The following is a 24,281-nucleotide window of genomic DNA, read 5'->3' as shown; positions in this document are numbered from 1 at the left end:
GCCTGTGATTGGTTGGCGGCCGAGACGCTGACGTCAGCCTCACTTTGGTGTTGTGCGAGCGCTGCTCTCCTATTGGTCGTTGAGGAGTGAGAAATCTCACTCCAAAATGAAGGCCAGGCCCGGCCCATAGCCGGGCCGGTTGTCGGGCTATCAGAGATGTAAAGGTCCTCTAGTGGTGTCTGATGGGAAGTGCAGGGGTTTTTTTATGATGGTGGGGGTGAGGACGCGAGTGACGTCACAATGACGTTTATTTTCAAGAGGATGACCTTGAGTAGCAGAATACTGTTGATCTAAAGTGAGTAGGTGCCAAGCACGCAGTAACAGATGAGTTCACAGCGCATGAAGCAGAAAGTAATAGTTTAAAAAAATAGACAATCTAGAACTTTTTTGGTTTTGTGAACTGTTGTATGTATTTACTTATTATGACCCGTGATGGAAAATATTAAACTCTTTGGGGATAATTAAAGAATATAACATGTCCTGCTTTACTTTCAGAGATCAGGAAAATAGACACAGGGTTTTATACATGGTAATGTATAAGACTAGAGTTGGGATGTTTTTGACACATCATGGTTATAACCTGGTTAGAACCCTGTTAATACAGTCTTGGCAAAAACAGGTTTTTAAACCATTTTTACTGGAGAAAATACAATGTGTCTGAAATAGGAAAAACATACTTATGGTACATCTGGAAAGTGTTCACAGTGCTTCACTTTTTACACATTTTTTTATGTTACAGCCCTATTCCAAAATGGATAAAATTATTTTTCTTCCCCTCAAAATTCTACACACAATACCCCATAATGACAATGTGAAAAAAAAGTTTTTTGATATTTTTGCAAATTTATTAAAAACAAAAAACTAAGAAATCACACATAGGTTTTTTTTTTTTTTTTTTGGATTTTTACAAATTTTTTAAAAATAAAAAGAAATCACATGTACATAAGTATTCACATCCTTTTTCCATGAAGCTCAAAATTGAGCTCAGGTGCATCCTGTTTTCACTAATCATCCTTGCGATGTTTCTACAACTTAATTGGAGTCCACCTGGAGTAAATTCAGTTGACTGGATATGATATGGAAAGGCACACACCTGTCTACATATGCAGTGCATCCAGAAAGTATTCATAGCGCTTCACTTCTTCCACATTTTGTTATGTTACAGCCTTATTCCAAAATGGATGCAATTCATTTTTTCCTCAAAATTTGACACACAATACCCCATAATGACAAACTCTGAGACAGGATTGTCTGGAGGACCAATCTGGGGAAGGGTACAGAAACATTTCTGCTGCTTTGAAGGTCCCAATGAGCACAGTGGCCTCCATCATCCGTAAAAGGAAGAAGTTTGGATCCACCAGGACTCTTCCTAGAGCTGGCCAGCCGTCAAGACTGAGCATTCGGGGAGAAGGGTCTTAGTCACGGAGGTGACCAAGCGTTTGATGGTCATGCTGTCAGAGCTCCAGCATTCCTCTGTGGAGACAGGGGAACCTTCCAGAAGAACAACCATCTCTGCAGCAATCCACCAATCAGGCTTGCATGGTAGGGTGAGCAGACGGAAGCCACTCCTTAGTAAAAGGCACATGGCAGCCTACCTGGAGTTTGCCAAATGGCACCTGAAGGACTCTTAGACTATGAGAAACAAAATTCTCTGGTCTGATGAGACAAAGCTTGAACTCTTTGGTGTGCATGCAGGTGTCATGTTTGGAGGAAACCAGGCACCATCCATACAGTGAAGCATGGTGATGGCAGCATCATGCTGTGGGGATGTTTTTCAATGACAGGAACTGGGAGACTAGTCAGGATTGTGGGAAAGATGAATGCAGCAATGTACAGAGACATCCTGGATGAAAACCTGCTCCAGGATGCTCTTGAGCTCAGACTGGGCTGACGGTTCATCTTTCATCAGGACAATGACCCTAAGTACACAGCCAAGATATCAAAGGAGTGGCTTCAGGACGACTGTGAATGTCCTTGAGCGGCCCAGCCAGCCAGAGCCCAGACTTGTATCCGTTTGACCCTCTCTGGAGAGATCTGCATCCAACCTGATGGAGATTGAGAAGTGCTGCAGAGGAATGGGCGAACTGCCAAAAGATAAGTGCGCCAAGCTTGTGGCATCATATTCAAGAAGACTTGAGGCTGTAATTGCTGCCAAAGGTGCATCAACAAAGTAGGCTACCGAGCAAAGGGTTATGTACTATGCATGTGTACTTATGTACACATGATTTCTTAGTGTTTAAAATTTGCAAAAATTTAAAAAAACAATTCATGTTGCTCTCATGGGGTGTTGTGAGTAGAATGTTGAGGGAAAAACTGAACTTAATCCTTTTTGGAATAAGGCTGTAACATAAAATCTGGAAAAAGTGAAGCATTGTGAACATTTTCTGGATGCACAAATATAATATGCTGTGACAAATATGGTACATACAACAACATAGTTAGACCTATGTATGGATGTACGGTATCTCACTAAGGTCTTCAGAAAACAACACATCCCATCATCATGACTCAACAACCAGCTTGGTGCCAAGAGACCTTTGCTACCCAATGAGACAAGATAGAAGGGCCAGCTGATTATTCCAGATTCATACCTGAATAACAAACCTACTACATCCGGTTGTTCCAAGACCACTCTGGTGTGATTGAGCCGGTTGTAGACAACAAGATAATGGACATGAAACTGTGCTGTTAAAAAAAAATTTCAACCTCAAAAACTCAACTTCAAAAAATAGAAATACAGGGAGAAGTAATCAATCCCTGTCTCAAACATCCAAGTTCAGCCAATCACGTTTTGGTCTATTGGTCATGTGACACCGCGACCAAATCGAAAGAAGACGTAATACATTCAGCCAATCAGTAGCGATACGAATACTTAATGATGCCATTACAGTTTTATGATGACATTGAAAACATGTTTTATTCATCAGTTGTTCCTTATTTTTTGACTGTAACTGCTACCAATAACATTAGCTTTATTTTTATTTGACACTGAGACCAAACTGAAAGAAGAAGAAGCCCTGATACATTGTTGAAGGTTGGATGATTGAAACAGGGATCGATTGCTTCTCCCTGCTTTTCTATTTTTTGAGGTGGAATGTTTTTTGATTGAATTTTTGAGGTGGAATGTTTTCTAGGTTGAATTTTTTTTAGGTTGAAGTTTTTGAGGTTGAATATTTTGATGCTAAACAAATTCAACCTTAGAAATTCAACTTCAAATTCTGATTTTGATGCTAAAAAAAATTCAACCTTAATATTTGAATATAATATTTAAAAATGCAAATCCATGTAAATAGGCCCTGGCAGCTCGGAATTCCCCTAAGGGGGTGGCACGAGGGGGGTGCCATGAGAGGGGAGGTATGGCTAGGGTTAGGGGAAGGGAGAGAGTTACGTTATGGTTATGGTTTGTGTTGGTGAAAAATTGTTGATCCCCAATGTCTGCATACTTGGCCAAGGTTATCCATCACCTGCTGGCTGTGTTGATAGAACAGGTTTTGCTTCTCCAATTCCACGACAAAACATCTGATAGTTTTCCACACTAACTGAAGGCCATGTCTGTATTGTGGAGTCTTTAAGACGGCTCTGGGGGTTGCTAAGATCAGAAGACTCTGTGCTTTATGTTTGGTTGTATGTCCATCGGGGTCTCCTCCAAATATATCTGTTAATGTGTTTATGTACTTAAACTGCAATTAAACCATTCTCGCTGCATCGTATATTGATTCCTGATGGTCCTTGCTCACTGGTGTCATCTCTTGCTGACATCATCCCGAAAATTCCACAACAGTTTGGAGAAGGGGTTAGGGTTATAATGGTAAAATTAAAAAAAAAACACCGCGTCACGGAAATGTCACTCATTTCGTGATGGGAGCATGAAAAAAACACGCGAGACTGGGCTGCCCCAACCATGGTTAGTCAAGATGAATGAGTCATGTGTTGAACCAGGCCACCTAGCCATGATGTTAGTTAGATGCATTTCCGCATCACATATTATTTGAACATTGACGGAATGGAAATGTTTCCTGTTAACAAAAACAAATTCATATTATGGTGGTGCCTAAACCGGTTCTTGCTGCAAATTGAGCTATAATGTTAGAATGTGATGTACCTGGATTACATTCAGATGATTGTATTCCACACAGCTGGCATGGCTCGGTTCAAGGTTGACTGGCATACTCCTGACCGATCGGAAAGCTGCCGCTAGAATGCCGCTGTTGCCAGGGACCCCAACGTGATCAGCACCTGTGTGGGCACAGACAACCCCTGGCTCCTTGTCGTACTGTGCTCTGGGCCAGCCACACTTCTGCGTGTAACTCCAGTAACACTGGCCTTGGAAATCGGAATTGACTTATGCGCTAACGGGGCAGCGCATTCTCATTTGAACCCCTGCATGATAATCACAGGATATGACCACTTCCGGGGACAGCCTGCCATTGTGCAACAACTTCAACAACTTCAGCCACAGAGTGCTTCTTCCCAAGTGCAGGTGAGAGCAAATGAGAGCAACGGCAGTAGCTAGTAAACTAGTATTGTTCACTTTGTCTTACATTGTATATTTGTATTTATTAGGGATGCACCATTTTTTTCAAGACTGAGTACAAGTATGAGTACATATGAGGTCTTTGAGAAAAGTATCCGACCTTTTTATTTTATGCAAAAAATATATGGATTTGATTCATATGTTTTTACGTCAGCCAAGCTTGAACCATCGTGCGCATGCATGAGTTTTTCCACGCCTGTCAGTTGCGTCATTCGCCTGTGGGCAGGCTTTGAGTGAGCACTGGTCCACCCCTCTCGTCGTTGTTTCATTGCGAGGAAATGGCGGAATGATTTGGGCTTTTTTTCCATCAGAATTTTTTCAGAAACTATTAGAGATAGGCAGCTGGAAATCATTCAAATATTTATCTGGCTTTTGATGAAAATTTTACGGGCTTCACAGAGAATAAGGAGTGTTACTACAGCTTTAAGGACGGCCCATAATGGCGCACGGCTCGCCGCACTCCGAGCCGCCATCGAGAGGCAGAAACCACATCATTTCTAAACGGACTGCTGTGTGGAGCCGGGACCGTCGTGTGCAATTTCTCTGGTTATCACAAGAGCTGGACGTCAGCCATTTTCCGGCAGATTTCACTTTTAACAAGAGATTTTGTCATGGAAAGCCGCGCGGAGGCTTCGCGCATCACGACCGATTCGCTGATGAAGCGAGACAAAGGAACACCTCCGTTTCGGAGTGTTAAAGGACAAGTTGGGACATGCCCAGCTCTCCACAATTTCTCTTATACTCACTCGACTGGTAAGCACTGAAAGCCGAGATAGGCAAGTCCCAACTTGTCCTTTAGCATTAGTTTATTAATTTTTATTAATTAATTAATTTTTTTTTATTAATTATTAATTTAGCATTAATGCTTTACTTTTTGCAATTATTTGAAAACAAAACGTGCTGCCATACTGTTATGTTATCTAAACTGAGTTCAGTTTTTAGGCTGGTGAGTGATCACTAAGACTACAAAATTCTACCTCCTGGCAGCCACAGTCATTTGTTTAGATGCATGGGTAATGCTTGCACGCAATGATACGAATTATGCAGATTATTCATCTCATAGAATCTACGTTGAAAACACGTGAACACTGTCAGGAAAAATTCGCATTGAGTTTTTGATTTACTCTATATGTAGAATTTACATAAATATCACGTGGGGATACGTAACTAGCTTATGATGCGTCCTTTCTACTTACATTTTACGTACATGTGCCTGCTGGGTTTCACTCTACACACTATTATTTAACTTTTAATCACTGTTGTTCCTCGCATTCAGACAGAATAGCCCATTGCCTGTGGTAAATGAGCCGATAATGAATGAGACGCGCAGTAACTCAACTTTGGACCCAAAGTGTGGCTTGTGGAGGGAAGTGGAGGGTCCGAATGCAGCACCACAGACATTCAACAAACGGATTACACCTGTAGCGGAAGAAGCAGGTCTCCCATCGGCCTGAACACCCACACCAAGGGCTGAAACTCACTAACCTGATGGGCAACCTCAGCCATACAAGGAATTAAAGTATTTTCAGATGTTGTTTTACAAACTCAGGAGGCTTTGTGTGGATTATTTTTCTTCAGGATTGTATGATGATGAATTCCACTGAAACGAACAGGTAAGACTTTTTATTTACTCTGTGTGTGAATTTACTCAGCATGATGGACCGCAGCTTTCAGTCAGTCAATGGACAGCATTGATGGATGTATTTTGACTTATGAACTTTTTTGGTTTTGTGAACTGTTGTATGTATTTACTTATTATGACCCGTGATGGAAAATATTAAACTCTTTGGGGATAATTAAAGAATATAACATGTCCTGCTTTACTTTCAGAGATCAGGAAAATAGACACAGGGTTTTATACATGGTAATGTATAAGACTAGAGTTGGGATGTTTTTGACACATCATGGTTATAACCTGGTTAGAACCCTGTTAATACAGTCTTGGCAAAAACAGGTTTTTAAACCATTTTTACTGGAGAAAATACAATGTGTCTGAAATAGGAAAAACATACTTATGGTACATCTGGAAAGTGTTCACAGTGCTTCACTTTTTACACATTTTTTTATGTTACAGCCCTATTCCAAAATGGATAAAATTATTTTTCTTCCCCTCAAAATTCTACACACAATACCCCATAATGACAATGTGAAAAAAAGTTTTTTGATATTTTTGCAAATTTATTAAAAACAAAAAACTAAGAAATCACACATAGGTTTTTTTTTTTTTTTTTTGGATTTTTACAAATTTTTTAAAAATAAAAAGAAATCACATGTACATAAGTATTCACATCCTTTTTCCATGAAGCTCAAAATTGAGCTCAGGTGCATCCTGTTTTCACTAATCATCCTTGCGATGTTTCTACAACTTAATTGGAGTCCACCTGGAGTAAATTCAGTTGACTGGATATGATATGGAAAGGCACACACCTGTCTACATATGCAGTGCATCCAGAAAGTATTCATAGCGCTTCACTTCTTCCACATTTTGTTATGTTACAGCCTTATTCCAAAATGGATGCAATTCATTTTTTCCTCAAAATTTGACACACAATACCCCATAAAATTACATCATTTCAATTACTTCAATTACATTGAAGTTGGGATGTTGTGTAAAATATAAATAAAAACAGAATACAATGATTTGCAAATCCTCTTCAACCTATATTCAATTGAATACACCACAAAGACAAGATATTTAATGTTCAAACTGATAAACTTTGTTTTTGTGCAAATATTTGCTCATTTTGAAATGGATGCCTGCAATGTTTCAAAAAGCTGGGACAGTGGTATGTTTACCACTGTGTTACATCACCTTTCCTTCTAACAACAGTCAATAAGCATTTGGGAACTGAGGACACTAATTGTTGAAGCTTTGTAAGTGGAATTCTTTCCCATTCTTGCTTGATGTACGACTTCAGTTGTTCAACAGTCCGGGGTCTCCGTTGTCGTATTTTGCGCTTCATAATGCGCCACACATTTTCAATGGGCAACAGGTCTGGACTGCAGGCAGGCCAGTCTAGTACCTGCACTCTTTTACTATGAAACCACACTGTTGTAACACGTACAGAATGTGGCTTGGCATTGTCTTGCTGAAATAAGCAGGGACATCCCTGAAAAAGATGTTGCTTGGATGGCAGCATGTACTGCTCCAAAACCTGGATGTACCTTTCAGCATTGATGGTGCCATCACAGATGTGTAAATTGCCCATGCCATGGGCATTAACACACCCCCATACCATCACAGATGCTGGCTTTTGAACTTTGCACTAGTAACAATCTGGATGGTCTTTTTTCTCTTTTGTCCGGAGGACATGACGTCCATGATTTCCAAAAACAATTTGAAATGTGGACTCATCAGACCACAGCACACTTTTCCACTTTGCGTGTGTCCATTTCAAATGAGCTCGGGCCCAGAGAAGGTGGCAGCGTTTGTGGATGTTGTTGATGTATGGCTTTGCTTTGCATGGTAGAGTTTTAACTTGCAATTGTAGATGTAGCGACAAACTGTGTTAACTGACAATGGTTTTCTGAAGTGTTCCTGAGCCCATGCGGTAAGATCCTTTACACAATGATGTCGGTTTTTAATGCAGTACCGCCTGATGGATCAAAGGTCACGGGCATTCAGTGTTGGTCTTCGGGCCTTGCCGCTTACGTGTAGAAAGTTCCCCAGATTCTCTGAATCTTCTGATTATATTATGGACTGTAGATGATGGAATCCCCACATTCCTTGCAATTGAATGTTGAGAAACATTGATCTTAAACTGTTGGACTATTTTTTCATGCAGTTGTTCGCAAAGTGGTGATCCTCGCCCCATCTTTGCGTGTGAACAGCTGAGCATTTTGGGGATGCTCCTTTTATACCCGATCATGACACTCATCTGTTTCCAATTAACCTGTTCACCTGTGGAATGTTCCAAACAGGTGTTCTTTGAGCATTCATCAACTTTCCCAGTCTTTTGTTGCCCCTGCCCCTGTGTTTATTGAGTGTTGTTAGAAGGAAAGGTGATATAACACAGTGGTAAACATACCACTGTCCCAGCTTTTTTGAAATGTGTTGCAGGCATCCATTTCAAAATGAGCAAATATTTGCACAAAAATCAAAAAGTCTATCAGTTTGAACATTAGATATCTTGTCTTTGTGGTGTATTCAATTGAGTATAGGTTGATGAGGATTTGCAAATCATTGTGTTCTGTTTTTATTTACATTTCACACAACATCCCAACTTCATTGGAATTGTGGTTGTACATGAAAGCCTGTAAAAATCCATAAATTAGCTGCATCATTGTTTAAGCCCCGGTGTTAAAAACGTATGGAAAATTAACGGTCTATAGTATGGAAATTACAGAGAATGTACATGAAAATCCCACACTGAGAGGTTGACATCACACTCTTGTAAAGGGGTATCAGGTCATGTAGTATCGGAAATGTTTTATGATTACAAGTATGAGTAAATGAATACAAGATCGGCCGATAGTGGTATCGTACATTGTCATAAACAAACGGCAACACATGTCCGCTTTCCAATGCATCGTCACGTTTTGTTTTTTGTTTTGTTTTTTGTTTGTTTGTTTGCATTTTCTCATTGTTTGCCATGCAATTTGCCCAAAAACTCAGAGAAAATGCCATGTTTCTGATGGGGACATATGAGGGCTGTCCCCAGATGTAGGATTATTGCATCATATTTTAACCCTTTAGCGCCCACCCTCAAATGAGACTGGGCTGACAAAATGTTGTCATTTGCGAGAAAATCCTTTGCATTCCCTGAATACATGCTCACCTCAGATTGCACCATTTGCAAGGTCCTCTAATAAAGTTAATGCAGGCATTGTAAATGCCATTTTACATATCAGTTTGCGCATGCTTTTATATCCACCATTATAACTGCAAACACGTGGGTGTGTTAGTTGCTCATCAGTCTATCGCTGATGTGCACATCACTCTGATGACTTCTTTTTTTTCCACACTATTAATGGTTCCCAGCATCACCTCTACATGTTGGCAGTGGAAGAATACAACCCCTGGCAAAAATTATGGAATCACCGGCCTCGGAGGATGTTCATTCAGTTGTTTAATTTTGTAGAAAAAAATCAGATCACAGACATGACACAAAACTAAAGTCATTTCAAATGGCAACTTTCTGGCTTTAAGAAACACTATAAGAAATCAGGAAAAAAAATTGTGGCAGTCAGTAACGGTTACTTTTTTAGACCAAGCAGAGGGAAAAAAAATATGGACTCACTCAATTCTGAGGAATAAATTATGGAATAACCCTGTAAATTTTCATCCCCAAAACTAACACCTGCATCAAATCAGATCTGCTTGTTAGTCTGCATCTAAAAAGGAGTGATCGCACCTTGGAGAGCTGTTGCACCAAGTGGACTGACATGAATCATGGCTCCAACACGAGAGATGTCAATTGAAACAAAGGAGAGGATTATCAAACTCTTAAAGGAGGGTAAATCATCACGCAATGTTGCAAAAGATGTTGGTTGATCACAGTCAGCTGTGTCTAAACTCTGGACCAAATACAAACGTGAGTTTTTTCATGCCTGTCGGTTGCGTCATTCACCTGTGAGCAGGCTTTGTGTGAGCAGTGGTCCACCCCCCTCGTCGGATTTTTATTGCGAATAAATGTCTGAACGATTTGGAGCTTTGCTGCATCAAATCTTTCCAGAAACTGTGAGAGACGTCCAGCTGGACACCATTCGGTGTCACACAAAGCCTGCTCACAGGCGAATGACGCAACCGACAGGCGTGAAAAAACTCACGCTTGCGCACGAAGGTTCAAGCTTGGCTGATGCAATCACACGTGATTCAAATCCATATGGTTTTTGCAAAAAATAAAAAGGTCGGATACTTTTCTAACAGACCTCGTATATGTCATTCTCCCCAGTTTCTCTCTCTGAATCATCCACATAGTGAGGAAATAGGAACAAGTCTGATTCTCCTTCATTCAGTGCAGTTATACTTGTGGATTTAAAGCATATATGCAGGGGGCTTAGGTTCATCTACTGCTTTATCAATGCATCGTAAGGTTAAAGCTTGAATGCATGGAATACAGCAACAGCCATGAACTGTAAATAGGGCCAAAAATACTGGTACGGACGTAAGAACTGTCAATCAACTTGCTCCATTTGCCGAAGAAGTTAGCGAACAGGCCTACTTAAGGATTGTTTGTGTTATGTGTCGACGCGGATTGAGGAGCGAACCTGCGTCAGACAGAACCCAGCGCTAAAAATAACCAGAAAGCGGTTCCAACAACAAAAACAATTTATTTTTCACCTGTGCCTAAATAAAATGTACAAAACCAAAACCAACGTCCTTCTGGAGGAGTGACTGCTGGCACGCTCTCCAGCGCCCGCAAGGAGAGAAGTCCGGCGCTCCTGGACCCACTACCACCAGACAAACACCCCCCAGGTGGACACGACAAACTGACTCTCTGTGAAGCAAAGAAGATGTGAGGTAAGTCAGCAGTTACAACAATATCTTTCAAAAGACACACGCTATCAGCAACACACTCAGGTCTGTACTTTTTATCTTTATGCAAATGAGCAGCTTCTCACAACAAGTGGAGGATCACTTATCCTGCACGCCACAGCAGTGAGAAGCAAGCTGCACAATTCTCATCACAATTCAAGTATACTGTGTAACAAAACACCAAGTTACTATCAACAATTAGTCAAATACTTAATTACCTTTAATGTGTGCTGACAGCATGTGTCCTCACCCTTCCCTGCTTCACGGCTCGATGTGTCAAACCCAGGTGCGGTCCTCAGCGTCTCACAAACGAACATCACAAGGTAGAGTTCCCGGCAGTTCTGCTTGAATCACACATGCCTTAAAAGCAGAACGCCATCCAATTATCTGCTTCAGCTGAAAGTCTTTAAGGTTGCATGTGAGCACCAGTCACAGGTGCTTCACATGATGTTGATGAGGGTGAGGATTCTTCAGCCAGCACCTTCTCCACAGACAAATCAGTTTCCATGCCACCTGAGGAGCAAAGAAAAGAAAAGAACACCAAAACATCCAGCCACACCCCCCAACACACAACAGTTTGTGCCAGAATGTTCCTTCATCTCTACTGACAAAGCGCGCAGTCTGCTGAGGGCCTTTGTCAGGCTTCCATCTGGAGCTGTTATTTGGAATGAAGATACAACAATCTTGTCCAAGCATAGCACAAACACCTCCCTTTTCTGCCAAGAGCATGTCCAAAGCTAACCTATTTTGGAAAGCCATAAGGGAAGTGGCTGCTAACTGTTCATGTATGGCTACTATAGTATCCCTAGTAAAATTTGACAACCTTTGCACATTGAAATGTATGTAATTTATCCTGTCTATGTTTTTGTTTGCTGTTACAGGAAACAGTGCATACCAAAGTGGAAAGGATTCAAATCCTGCTGCCACACTGTCTACAAGTTTGTACTCATTTGGAACTCCACGTGGAACCCCTATAGCATCATTGTATACCGGGGTATTCCCCAGTGGATCTATGGAGCGTTTACTACGATAGTAATAGACAGAAGCAGAAGTTGCCAAATCTGCTGTTGGTGTGTCTGATGTTTCTATAATCGCAGCTGGGGGTTATTAAAGAAATCAAAGCACACATAGAGTGGAACTAATCATCCTTTAAGAGTTCTGCCACCACAATACCACCATATATCAGCTCTAGCAATAATTAGCTTGTCTGCAATGACATTTCCTGTCTGGTTAACGTGGCGGGAACAATGATCATGGGGAAACTGTCCCATCAATTTACTTGGCTTACTTTTAGACATCTGAGTAAAGCAGATGTAATTTCCCGCTACTCTACGAGAGAAATAAGGTGGGGTGGCATTTCGCAGGGTCAGAGTATAAACCGTATCATAATGTTGGCAGGATGCACTTGGATTCTCTGCGGACATCAAGTCTAACATGCAAGCGATGTTAGGCATATTTGAGACTGACCCACTTTGTCCTGCATACTCTAGTGATGATGGGAAAATTTTCAGATTAGGTTGTAGGCCTGCACAAACTATACAGTTACTTTTGTTAGATTGTTAAGCAATTTGGTGGGCTAACAACAATCACCTATTAAAAGAATGGTAACCTGTTTCTGCTGCCACAGTTTCTTCCATGTCAAATGAGCCAGCGTCATATGCCACAACTCCTTTTCCTTGGGGAAGGGTATCAAACAGTTTGGGGCCATGCTGCGTCATGGTAGGCTGAGTTATGGGCACAAACACTTGCTCTATCACAACTGCAGTAGCTGGGTCACATCCGGATACATATGCCCACATTTTCAGGTACAGAGTACCATTGGGAGGTCTTTTTTGCACTACCCGAAACTTGTTTTGTGGTCAATGCATATCATTTATATTACTCGTGATTAGGTCAACTGCAATCAGAACATACGAGCCTCTCGGCTGTATAACTCCGCTAGACACAGAGACAAATGGGCGGAAATGGGGAGGTGATGGTCTAGTGGTTAAGCCATTGGCTTGAGACCAGAAGATCCTCGGTTCAAATCCCAGCCAGACTGGAAAATCACTAAGGGCCCTTGGGGAAGGTCTTTAATCCAGTATTGCTCCCGGTGTGTAGTGAGCACCTTGTATGGCAGCACCATCACATCGAGGTGAATGTGAGGCATAATTGTTGAGCATCTGATGCAGACGGAAAAGCACTATATAAATGGTTATGATCAAGGTTATGATCAACAAACACTGCATCTTCCCCTATCAACACCTTGGGATGGAGTCCTGTGTGGGTTGGTCTTCCAAACAGTAATTCAAAGGGTGACAGGTTATTACGCTGTCGTGTGAGAAATCTCATCTGCATCAGGACGAAGAGTAAGCATTTAACCCAATTTAGGCCTGTTTCATCTGTGCATTTCGTCAATTTATTTTTCAATGTGCCATTTTCCCTTTCCACTACCACGAGGATAACAACTACAACCCCTGGCAAAAATTATGGAATCACCGGCCTCGGAGGATGTTCATTCAGTTGTTTAATTTTGTAGAAAAAAAAGCAGATCACAGACATGACACAAAACTAAAGTCATTTCAAATGGCAACTTTCTGACTTTAAGAAACACTATAAGAAATCAGGAAAAAAAAAATTGTGGCAGTCAGTAACGGTTACTTTTTTAGACCAAGCAGAGGGAAAAAAATATGGAATCACTCAATTCTGAGGAAAAAATTATGGAATCATGAAAAACAAAAGAATGCTCCAACACATCACTAGTATTGTGTTGTACCACCTCTGGCTTTTATAACAGCTTGCAGTCTCTGAGGCATGGACTTAATGAGTGACAAACAGTTCTCTTCATCAATCTGGCTCCAACTTTCTCTGATTGCTGTTGCCAGATCAGCTTTGCAGGTTGGAGCCTTGTCATGGACCATTTTCTTCAACTTCCACCAAAGATTTTCAATTGGATTAAGATCCGGACTATTTGCAGGCCATGACATTGACCCTATGTGTCTTTTTGCAAGGAATGTTTTCACAGTTTTTGCTCTATAGCAATATGCATTATCATCTTGAAAAATGATTTCATCATCCCCAAACATCCTTTCAATTGATGGGATAAGAAAAGTGTCAAGGGTTCAAGGTGGAACAATGCTTGGTGGTGACATCAGGCAACCCCAACACTGTTGTGTGATATTTCATCCAACAGGAACAAGATATGTGTGACATTTTTTGATCATGCAGGATCGAAGACACACAGTGTGGAACATGTACTGTCAAAGGAGCATAGCCCGTGAGTTCACGAACAGCCAAAACAGCTTGTTCTGTTGCAGCCACAACACGCAAACAAGGTGGAAATCCTTGAGCAACAGGATCAAGTTTTTGAGAGAAGTAACCACAAGGGCGGTTACGACCCCCATGACGCTGTGTCAGAACAAAGGTCATACATCCTGCACGTTCATCCATATACAAGTGAAATGGTTTGGGAGGATCCGGGATGCCCAACGTGGGAGCAGTCTGTCAGGCCTTTTTTAATGCAGTGAAAGCTGCCTCCGCATCAAATGACCATTCCAAGTCAGAAGGATCAGAAAGCTTCACTATTGATCTCAATGGGGGTTCCATGCAGGAAAAGTCATGTATGAAATTTTGGCAATAATAACACATCCCCAATCTGTCTGTGGGCGGGGTACATCAATGATGGCTTGAACATGTGTGGAGCGCAAACGTTTATCCTCTGCTGACACTAAGTGGCCAATGAAAGACACCTCATGTTGAACAAACTGGAATTTTGTTCCTTATGCCCCTCCCCAGCCAGGTGGGTAAGGAGGAGTAATGTGCCATGTTCACATTGAGCCCATTTTTCAACAAACTAAGGTCTGGGTAATCAAGTGAGGAGGAGACAGTTATCCCTTTACCCATGCAGGACAGGACTGCATTACAAATGTACAAAATATCTCTGCCCAACAAATTTACTTTATTCTCAAATTCATATGTGATTGTGTTATGTGTGTTGATTCACCGTGTGCTGAACTGGCCCTCTGTCATGGTCAGTCCGTAAAGATGTTCTGGTTTCGCTGGACTGGTCCTGGTCCTCCTCTGTTGCCACCTTGCCCATGATCAAATCTTCTATGTCTACGACCCTGCCCTGGTCGGCATTGTGGGCACTCCCTGGACCAGTGGTTAGATTCCCCACATACGAAACAGCTGTCTGGAACGTCAGTATCTCTGGGTTGGGTTCTGTTGTTCGGCCTCCGATCAAAGATCTGTCGGTGATGTTGACGAGGACGTCCTCTCCCAACCGACATCATGGTGAGAGCAGCCGCACATGTCTCTAATGCATTCATCATGACATGATGACCACTGTCCTTCTCCTTGGTGGCTTTCCTCACCTCTCTTGCTTCAGCATGACATGCATGTTTCAGAATCTCTTTCACATGGTTGTCAGCCCAACCTCCAATCAAGGTTTTTTCGACCTCCTGACGGACTTCAGGTCTCAAACCAGGGACCAGGCAGGACTTTAGAACAGCTTCAAATGGTGTTTCTTTGTTTGCATCGTAAGCTCCATCAAGTCTCATGTCCACTGTGTGCATCGCATTGTTTCTCTAGCAGGACAACGAAGCCTGTCACAGTCTCATCAGGTTTTTGCTCGCAGGCTTGGATTGCTGCCATGTCCACAGTAGCTGGACATTTAGCTTTAATTTCATCACAGACACGCCACACATGGACTTCATAGTTGCCTTGATCATTCCAGGCGATGGTCTGTTGTCTCAGTCTTTGTGCAGCTGGACTGGAATGAGACTTTTCAGAAGGCTGGTTAATTCTTCACTTGTCAGTCTCCAGGCATGACAAAATGACTTCAACTTTGCAGCAAAGCTTTCACTTCCCCGGGTGAGTGGAAGGAGGTAATCTCTTGCCGCTGACAACATTTCAGGCCACATATGGTGTGGACATTCTCGCCGTTGGCACCAGGAAACTCAATCATTAGCATGCCAAAGTCATCTTGCTGTTGTGCGTGCTGTTGGCAACTTTGTGGCTTTAAGAAACATTATAAGAAATCAAGAAAAAAAGATTGTGACAGTCAGTAACGGTTACTTTTTTAACCAAGCAGAGGAAAAAAATATGGAATCACTCAATTCTGAGGAAAAAATTATGGAATCACCCTGTAAATTTTCATCCCCAAAACTAACACCTGCATCATATCAGATCTGCTCATTAGTCTGCATCTAAAAAGGAGTGATCACACCTTGGAGAGCTGTTGCACCAAGTGGACTGACATGAATCATGGCTCCAACACGAGAGATGTCAATTGAAACAAAGGAGAGGATTATCAAACTCTTAAAAGAGGGTAAATCATCACGCAATGTTGCAAAAGATGTTGGTTGTTCACAGTCAGCTGTGTGTAAACTCTGGACCAAATACAAACAACATGGGAAGGTTGTTAAAGGCAAACATACTGATAGACCAAGGAAGACATCAAAGCGTCAAGACAGAAAACTTAAAGCAATATGTCTCAAAAATTGAAAAATGCACAACAAAACAAATGAGGAACGAATGGGAGGAAACTGGAGTCAACGTCTGTGACCGAACTGTAAGAAACCGCCTAAAGGAAATAGGATTTACATACAGAAAAGCTAAACAAAATCCATCATTAACACCTAAACAGAAAAAAAACAAGGTTACAATGGGCTAAGGAAAAGCAATCGTGGACTGTGGATGACTGGATGAAAGTCATATTCAGTGATGAATCTCGAATCTGCATTGGGCAAGGTGATGATGCTGGAACTTTTGTTTGGTGCCGTTCCAATGAAATTTATAAAGATGACTGCCTGAAGAGAACATGTAAATTTCCACAGTCATTAATGATATGGGGCTGCATGTCAGGTAAAGGCACTGGGGAGATGGCTGTCATTACATCATCAATAAATGCACAAGTTTACGTTGATATTTTGGACAATTGAAAGGATGTTTGGGGATGATTAAATCATTTTTCAAGATGATAATGCATCTTGCCATAGAGCAAAAACTGTGAAAACATTCCTTGCAAAAAGACACATGGGGTCAATGTCATGGCATAGGGTTAGTGTCAACGAGCAGATCTGATTTGATGCAGGTGTTAGTTTGGGGGATGAAAATTTACAGGGTGATTCCATAATTTATTCCTCAGAATTGAGTGATTCCATATTTTTTTCCTCTGCTTGGTCTAAAAAAGTAACCGTTACTGACTGCCACAATCTTTTTTTCTTGATTTCTTATAGTGTTTCTTAAAGCCAGAAAGTTGCCATTTGAAATGACTTTAGTTTTGTGTCATGTCTGTGATCTGCTTTTTTTCTACAAAATTAAACAACTGAATGAACATCATCCGAGGCCGGTGATTCCATAATTTTTGCCAGGGGTTGTATTTGCCTGGTGGATCATCTGATGGAGATGGTTGTAAAGGCACATGTTGTGATGGAGCTGACAGACCTGGCTGGACAGTGACAGGCTGCTGATCTGGTAGCTGTGGTCAAGGTTGGCGAAACACAGGACACCAGTCATCCCTTCGCAGACTTGGACCTTTAACGTCTGGCACAGCCAGACTCAGATATAGGGAATTGGATGGATGTCTTTTGTTTCTTAAATCACATTCAGTTGACTTTATATGTGGCATAACAATCTTCTATATATCTGCCACATCCACCGGCCTTACCCTTGTTTGTGACATGACCTTCCCCTTTTTCTTATCCATGGATTCTTTTAAACTAACTGATTTCTGCTTAAGCTACCTCCTGTTGGGAACCCAAAATTGCTCTCACCCATAACTTAAAATGAGAGATACATTCTTCACCATATTTTCCTTTCATTACTTGTACAGTTGGAGAAGAGCAGTCAGCCTCATCTTTTTTGCTTCCTTTTCGTGATTTATTTCCCATTTTACTCAGAAAATAATTTCAAAAATAATTATATATATTTTTTTTTTTTTTGTTTTTTTACAACTCATAAATAAAATTACTTTTATTTCCTACAAGCTCAGAAATAACATCGCAGCGGTTAGTATTTCCTAGAAAATTCAGTCAAAGAATGTTCCTTGCTCCTACAGAAACAGCATATGGAACAGGACGCCAGTACTGACCAGTTAGATAAGGAGATAAAACCTGATACCCGGGTATAATTAGACTTGTTTGTTAGAATATTGTGCAATTTTGAGATGTGCTAATTGTTGTATGGCTGGGGGGCCTGGCTGCCTTTTTGTTTCTGTCTTTTGTTTTTCCTTCCAGGTGGCTTGCATTTGGGACTGAGTGGCTGTGTAGCTGAGTTTATCAGGACCTCACCCTGATCACCTGCGGCTCGTCAGGACTCACAGCTGTGGTGCATCTACAATGGAATGGAACATGGTGGCATTTAAGACTGGAGTACACAGTGTGTATTTGCCAGAGACTCGACCTTGTGACCAGACGGGTGAGATCGTCGCTTGCAGGAACACCAGACGCCTGGTTGGAAGCTCTCAGCTCCTGGGACCCTCAGAACTTCTTGGTATGAGCTCATTCATTCTGTAAAACTTGCATTCTGTTAAATTCTGTGACATTTAAATTCTGTTAAATAAATCTCTGAGTGCTGGTCTAGCCCTCAGAGTAATTATGTTCAAACTTAAATAACTGGTCAAAACCTTCTTTCAAATCAACAGACGTGCGGGATAAGAGATAAAGGGGAAAGCGAGGTCACTGGAGACCCCTGAATTATCCCAAGACAAGGTAAGCCCATAAAAAGCCCAACTTTGGGTCCCTTGCCACTACAGACAGAGCCTAATCAGTCTAATTGTGTGTTGAGTAGAGGTGGGCAGATCGATGCTAATATAGATAATATCGATACCAATGCTGGTATTGATATTGAACAATACTCGTGTAAAAAGATCGATACTCAAGCTTTTTTCTCTCCCGCAGGCACTGACTGCTGCGCACGCAGATTCATCAAAGTCTACTTTCTGTCTGTAAGAGCAGCCTCGTCTTTTTTGCTTCCTTTTCGTGATTTATTTTCCATTTTACTCAGAAAATAATTTAAAAAATAATTATATATATATTTTTTTTGTGTGTGTTTTTTTACAACTCATAAATAAAATGACTTTTATTTCCTACAAGCTCAGAAATAACATCGCAGCGGTTAGTATTTCCTACAAAACTCAGAGTCAAAGAATGTTCCTTGCTCCTACAGAAAGGGAGGAACAGAGACAGTCAGATGTGGGTGCGGCTGCACCCAGCAACACGTAGGGTGGAAAAACCACCTCCACCTCTCGTCAGAAAAACACTGGTTAGTGCAGGAATGTGTGTACTTATCAATAAGGTCCAATACAGTCTCCTGCTGTTCCACTCGCTATCTGCGCAAAAGTAACAAGGTATTACGTCAAGAAGACAACACAATTGGCTGAGTATATTACCTCCTTGGTAGGGCGATATCTCGGCAATGAGGTGGAGATGCCGTCCAGCTGATATACCCCTCCGCTGATGGATGTCAGCTGTCTCAGTTGATAGGTGACGGCTGTCACCTTGGCTGCTCCTATGAGGCGGCAGCGCCCTCTGGTGCCTGGAGCCCGCACTCCAGGCAGGGCGCCCTCTGGTGGTGGTGGGCCAGCAGTACCTCCTCTTCAGCGGCCCACACAACACTGATGATTCAACCGGTCGGTCCTCCTCCGTCCGTTAAAGCCTAAGCAGGGTACGAGGCAGATCACTGGATCTGTTTGGCCATTTGTCTGATCTGGTCCACTGGTCGAGAGAATCCCACTTCTGACACCAACTTGTCGAGGTGGAAGGATTTTCAGGCTGTCTATGGAAAGAAAGAATCAAGACATTGACCGTTTGTCAAATAACAGGCTCGTTAATACAAAGCTTTGGACACTGTACCAAACAGGGTGTTCTGATTGGAACAGTGTAAAGTGTGGCTTTCTGGGCTCTGCTTTTATCCACATGTCAGGGCAGAGGGGCGTGAGGGCAGTTCCGCGTACAGTATCTAAAGAATGCATCTGTCAAACATAAACACAGAGTTAATTAAAAAGAAACAGGTTGTTAAAACAAAGACCAAGAATGATGGATTTTGTCACAGTGTTTGTGGTTCACAGTGCTATGATGATCAGAGTCCCTTTCATCTGAGCGCATATGTTTTTTATCATGGTGCGGATCAGGGGTCATTTGGAGGTTATGACCAATGTCCAACTGTGAAACTTGTCTTTATTTAAGACAGTGTCTTTTCTTGTATTGACTGATCAGAGTTGCTTGCAGCAGGTTGTGTCACTCAGAGGTGATTTGTGTGATGTTTTATCAGATGTGCTGCAATGCTGAAGGAATATCTTATCAGATGCCTTTCATACTAAGCATGGGGTTACAAGCGATCAAACAACATTTAGTTAACAGAAAAGCAATGTTTACCATTTTGGTTTCCACAGCTTCTACCCATATTCAGTGGCATTTAGGCTTTCTCCTTTTCATTCACATATTTGATGGAAGACATGTAGTGAGCGGTACTTTGCTGCACCTGAAGTTTGTGGCAAAACCTCTGCCCGAATGTCTTTTGAACACCTGACAATCTTTTCTCGCAGTCATCTAATTTTGTCGAGGCTGTCATTTTTAACTCCATGGTGGAGGGACACAATTGTCTTCTCCCCAGCATCAATAATTCGATCATATTCGGTATCTGAGCCAGTCAGAAAAATTTCTGCATGTTTCCTGAATTCAGAGGAATTGAGCAACTTTTTGAACACAACACATTTCCCAACACCACAGTCTAGAGGTTGTGTCACAACCGGAAATGGCATGTGCAAATAGAATGTTTTCACATACAGGTTCCTTAAGGATATCCCTTGCCTTTTGTATGTCCAATACTCTGCAGCTCTTTGAATTTAACTTCAGTTCTGGTCAAAAATAGACTGCCTTTGGGAGATTCTTTGCATGATAGCAAAGCAGAACCAATAAATTTGTGTCCTCTCCAACTAGAACAGTGTCAACAAATTGAGGCAATTTCACTGCAGTCATGACAATTAGTGTATCAGCATCTCCCTTGGCATGATGGACAACACTTCCTACTCTCTCCAGTTTATCACTCAAAATGTTTCTGAACCTCTGCTTGCTTACTGGGTTTGACAAAAAGTCCACTTCCTTGAAGGAAATAGCAGTGGTGCCAGAAAAGTGTACCTCAGGACTGTAGCAACCCTTTGTCCTGCGCAAGTGAGTAACATCCATAGTTGACAGTCCTGCAGGGGAGCCATCAAATACAATGGTTGCTTTTGAGTACCTTTGAGTAACATAGACCACGTGTAATTGACAGATTTGATCAATCAAATCCTGTCTTGGCCAAGGAATTCTCTGTATGAGGATCCCCTATCGAGCACATAGTTAAGGACAGAAGAAGGCAGATAATCTGGCTGCGACTCTTTCACATATTCCCACATTGCATCTGCAAAGCCAGGGTTGTTGGCTTCTCTGAGGAAGACAGTTGACTCGAACAGAGCTGCTGGGTAGCTGTAGAGTTCATACTTCAAAGCTGTTGATCATGTTGTGTGGGCCGCCAGAAGAGGAGGTACTGCTGGCCCACCACCAGAGGGCGCCCTGCCTGAAGTGCGGGCTTCAGGCACGAGAGGGCGCAGTCACCTCACAGGAGCAGCCAGGGTGACAGCTGTCACGCATCACCTGCAACAGCTGTTACCCATCATCTGATCAGCAGGGGAATATCAGCAGGACGACGCCTCCACCTCTTTGCCGAGATATCGTTCTACCTGGAAGGTAACGTGCTCAGCTGACTGGTTAACAGTGATCTTTTGTGACTTTTGTGAGTTGTTTAGCTGACTCCTTTTCCAACGAGTGGTGGAGGTAGTTTTCCTGCCGTGCGGATTCCTGGGTGCAGACGCACCCACATTTAATTGTTCTTTTGTTCCTCGCCAGCAGTACCAGGTCCAACACGCGAAGGCAGTGGCCACCTGGGAGTTCGGGACTTGGCGGCTCCAGTATTCCCGGGGTCTGGTGGCGGAGGAAATCGTGTGGTTCCGGTTCTGCTTTGGACAGACGTCTCCTATCTTCGAGCCTGCCCACACGACACCTTTTGTGATTTGGCTTTTGTCTATTGTTGTAATCTGATTGTATTTGTTGTGCCCATTCACAACAGTAAAGTGTTGTTATTTGACCTCATCCATTGTCCGTTCATTTGCGCCCCCTGTTGTGGGTCCGTGTACCTACACTTTCCCAACAGGATATCTCGGCCAACGTCATGGACCCCGAGGGGTGTCAACCGGCTGTTGAACGGCCAATGGAAGAGCAGGGCGCACAGGCGTCTGCAGGAGGAATGATCGGTGAGTTGCAGCGAATCCTCACCGTTTTTACGGCTCGGCTGGATCAGATGACCGAGCAGAACGTCCTCCTTAACCGCAGGGTGGAGGCTCTCGTCGCGCAGGTGGAAGCGCGTCCTCAGGGCGCTGCTGCGGCTCCCCCTCCTGTCGATCCTGTGCGCAACAGTGACGTTCCACAGGTCGTTCAACGACCCCTCCCACCTTCCCCTGAAGCATACAAAAGCCCTCCAGAGACATGCGCGTGTGGAGACATGCGCGGACTTTCTTATGCAGTGTTCGCTCATCTTCGCACAACGTCCCGTTATGTATGCGACTGACGCTAGTAAGATAGCTTATGTGATTAATCTGCTTCGCGGCAAGGCACGCGCTTGGGCTACAGCGCTCTGGGAGCAAAATTCGCGGCTCCTTCTGATATATGATGGGTTTGTGAGGGAGTTCAGAACTGTGTTCGATCACCCAAATAGAGGAGAGACCGCTTCAACCGTGCTGCTGTCAATGAGACAGGGGCGCCGGAGCGCAGCTGCTTATGCAGTCGACTTCCGCATCGCGGCTGCGAGGTCCGGCTGGAATATCACTGCCCTCCGCGCCGCCTTCGTAAACGGACTGTCGTTAGTTCTGAAGGAGCACCTGGTGGCCAAGGACGAACCGCGGGATTTAGACGGGCTTATTGATCTCGTTATACGATTAGACAATCGGTTAGAAGAACGCCGTCGGGAACGAGACGAAGGGCGTGGCCGGGCACGCGCCATTCCTCTCCCTTCCGGTTCCGACCGAGTTCCGCCCTCCCCACGCTCCACGGCCTCTACGCTCCGTGTGGTGACAGCTCCCCCTCCTGACGAAGCTATGGACACGAGCAGGGCCACATTTAGGGCACCAGATAGACAGAGGAAACTGGTCCGCGGAGCGTGCTTTGTTTGTGGCTCAATAGAGCATCAAGTGAGGGACTGCCCCGAGCGGTTAAAACACCAACGCCCGCCCCTAGACACTGGGTTAGGGGTGGGCCAAAACATTCACGTGAGACATACCCATATTGCCACACGACTCCCAGTGACAATCCTTTATGAGGATTTAACCCTGAAGGCCCCAGCACTGGTGGACACGAGCTCTGAAGGGAATCTGTTAGACAGCAGATGGGCCAGGGAGGTAGGGCTCCCTCTAGTGGCGCTTACCTCGCCTGTGCAGGTGCGGGCACTACATTGGCTCCCTACTCCCTCTAATCACACATAAGACACCACCAGTAACTCTGGTGGTGTCAGGAAATCACCAGGAGGAGATCGAGTTTTTTGTGGCTCCTGCTACCTCCCGCGTGATACTAGGGTTCCCCTGGATGTTAAAACACAATCCCCGGATCGATTGGCCGTCCGGGGTAGTGGTTCAGTGGAGCGAGACCTGCCATCGGGTATGTTTAGGTTCCTCGGTTCTTCCCGGTTCCCAGGCTAAGGAGGAGGTCAGAGTCCCACCCAATCTAGGGACGGTGCCGGTGGAGTACCACGACCTTGTAGATGTGTTCAGTAAGGATCTGGCGCTCACCCTTCCCCCCCACCGTCCGTACGATTGTGCCATTGATTTGGTTCCAGGCGTTGAGTTCCCGTCCAGCAGGCTGTACAACCTCTCACGACCTGAGCGCAAATCAATGGAGACCTACATCCGGGACTCTTTAGCCGCCGGGTTGATCCGGAATTCCACCTCCCCGATGGGTGCAGGTTTCTTTTTTGTGGGTAAAAAAGACGGCGGACTTCGTCCATGCATTGATTATAGGGGACTGAACGAAATCACGGTTCGTAATCGATACCCGTTGCCCCTGTTGGATTCAGTGTTCACGCCCCTGCATGGAGCCCAAATATTCACTAAGCTAGATCTTAGAAATGCGTATCACCTGGTTCAGATCCGGAAGGGAGACAAGTGGAAGACGGCATTTAACACCCCCTTAGGTCACTTTGAGTACCTGGTCATGCCGTTCGGCCTCACAAACGCCCCCGCGACGTTCCAAGCATTAGTTAATG

The 24,281-nt window shown here is 43.3% G+C and overlaps 1 long non-coding RNA gene across 1 annotated transcript; it reads right to left on the bottom strand.

Annotated features, from left to right (window-relative positions):
- Positions 1–6,137: 6,137 nt before the first annotated feature.
- LOC117515100 lies at positions 6,138–8,797 on the bottom strand. The gene is made up of 3 exons (XR_004562050.1): positions 8,781–8,797; positions 7,342–7,346; positions 6,138–6,251 (listed from the first exon to the last, which is right to left on the bottom strand). It is a non-coding gene; the product is annotated as an uncharacterized LOC117515100 (long non-coding RNA).
- Positions 8,798–24,281: the final 15,484 nt, after the last annotated feature.

This window comes from Thalassophryne amazonica, chromosome 8 (genome assembly GCF_902500255.1).
Source record: "Thalassophryne amazonica chromosome 8, fThaAma1.1, whole genome shotgun sequence".
Lineage (NCBI taxonomy): Eukaryota > Metazoa > Chordata > Actinopteri > Batrachoidiformes > Batrachoididae > Thalassophryne > Thalassophryne amazonica.
Note: the sequence above shows the minus strand (reverse complement) of the source record. Positions and strands in the feature narration are given on the sequence as shown.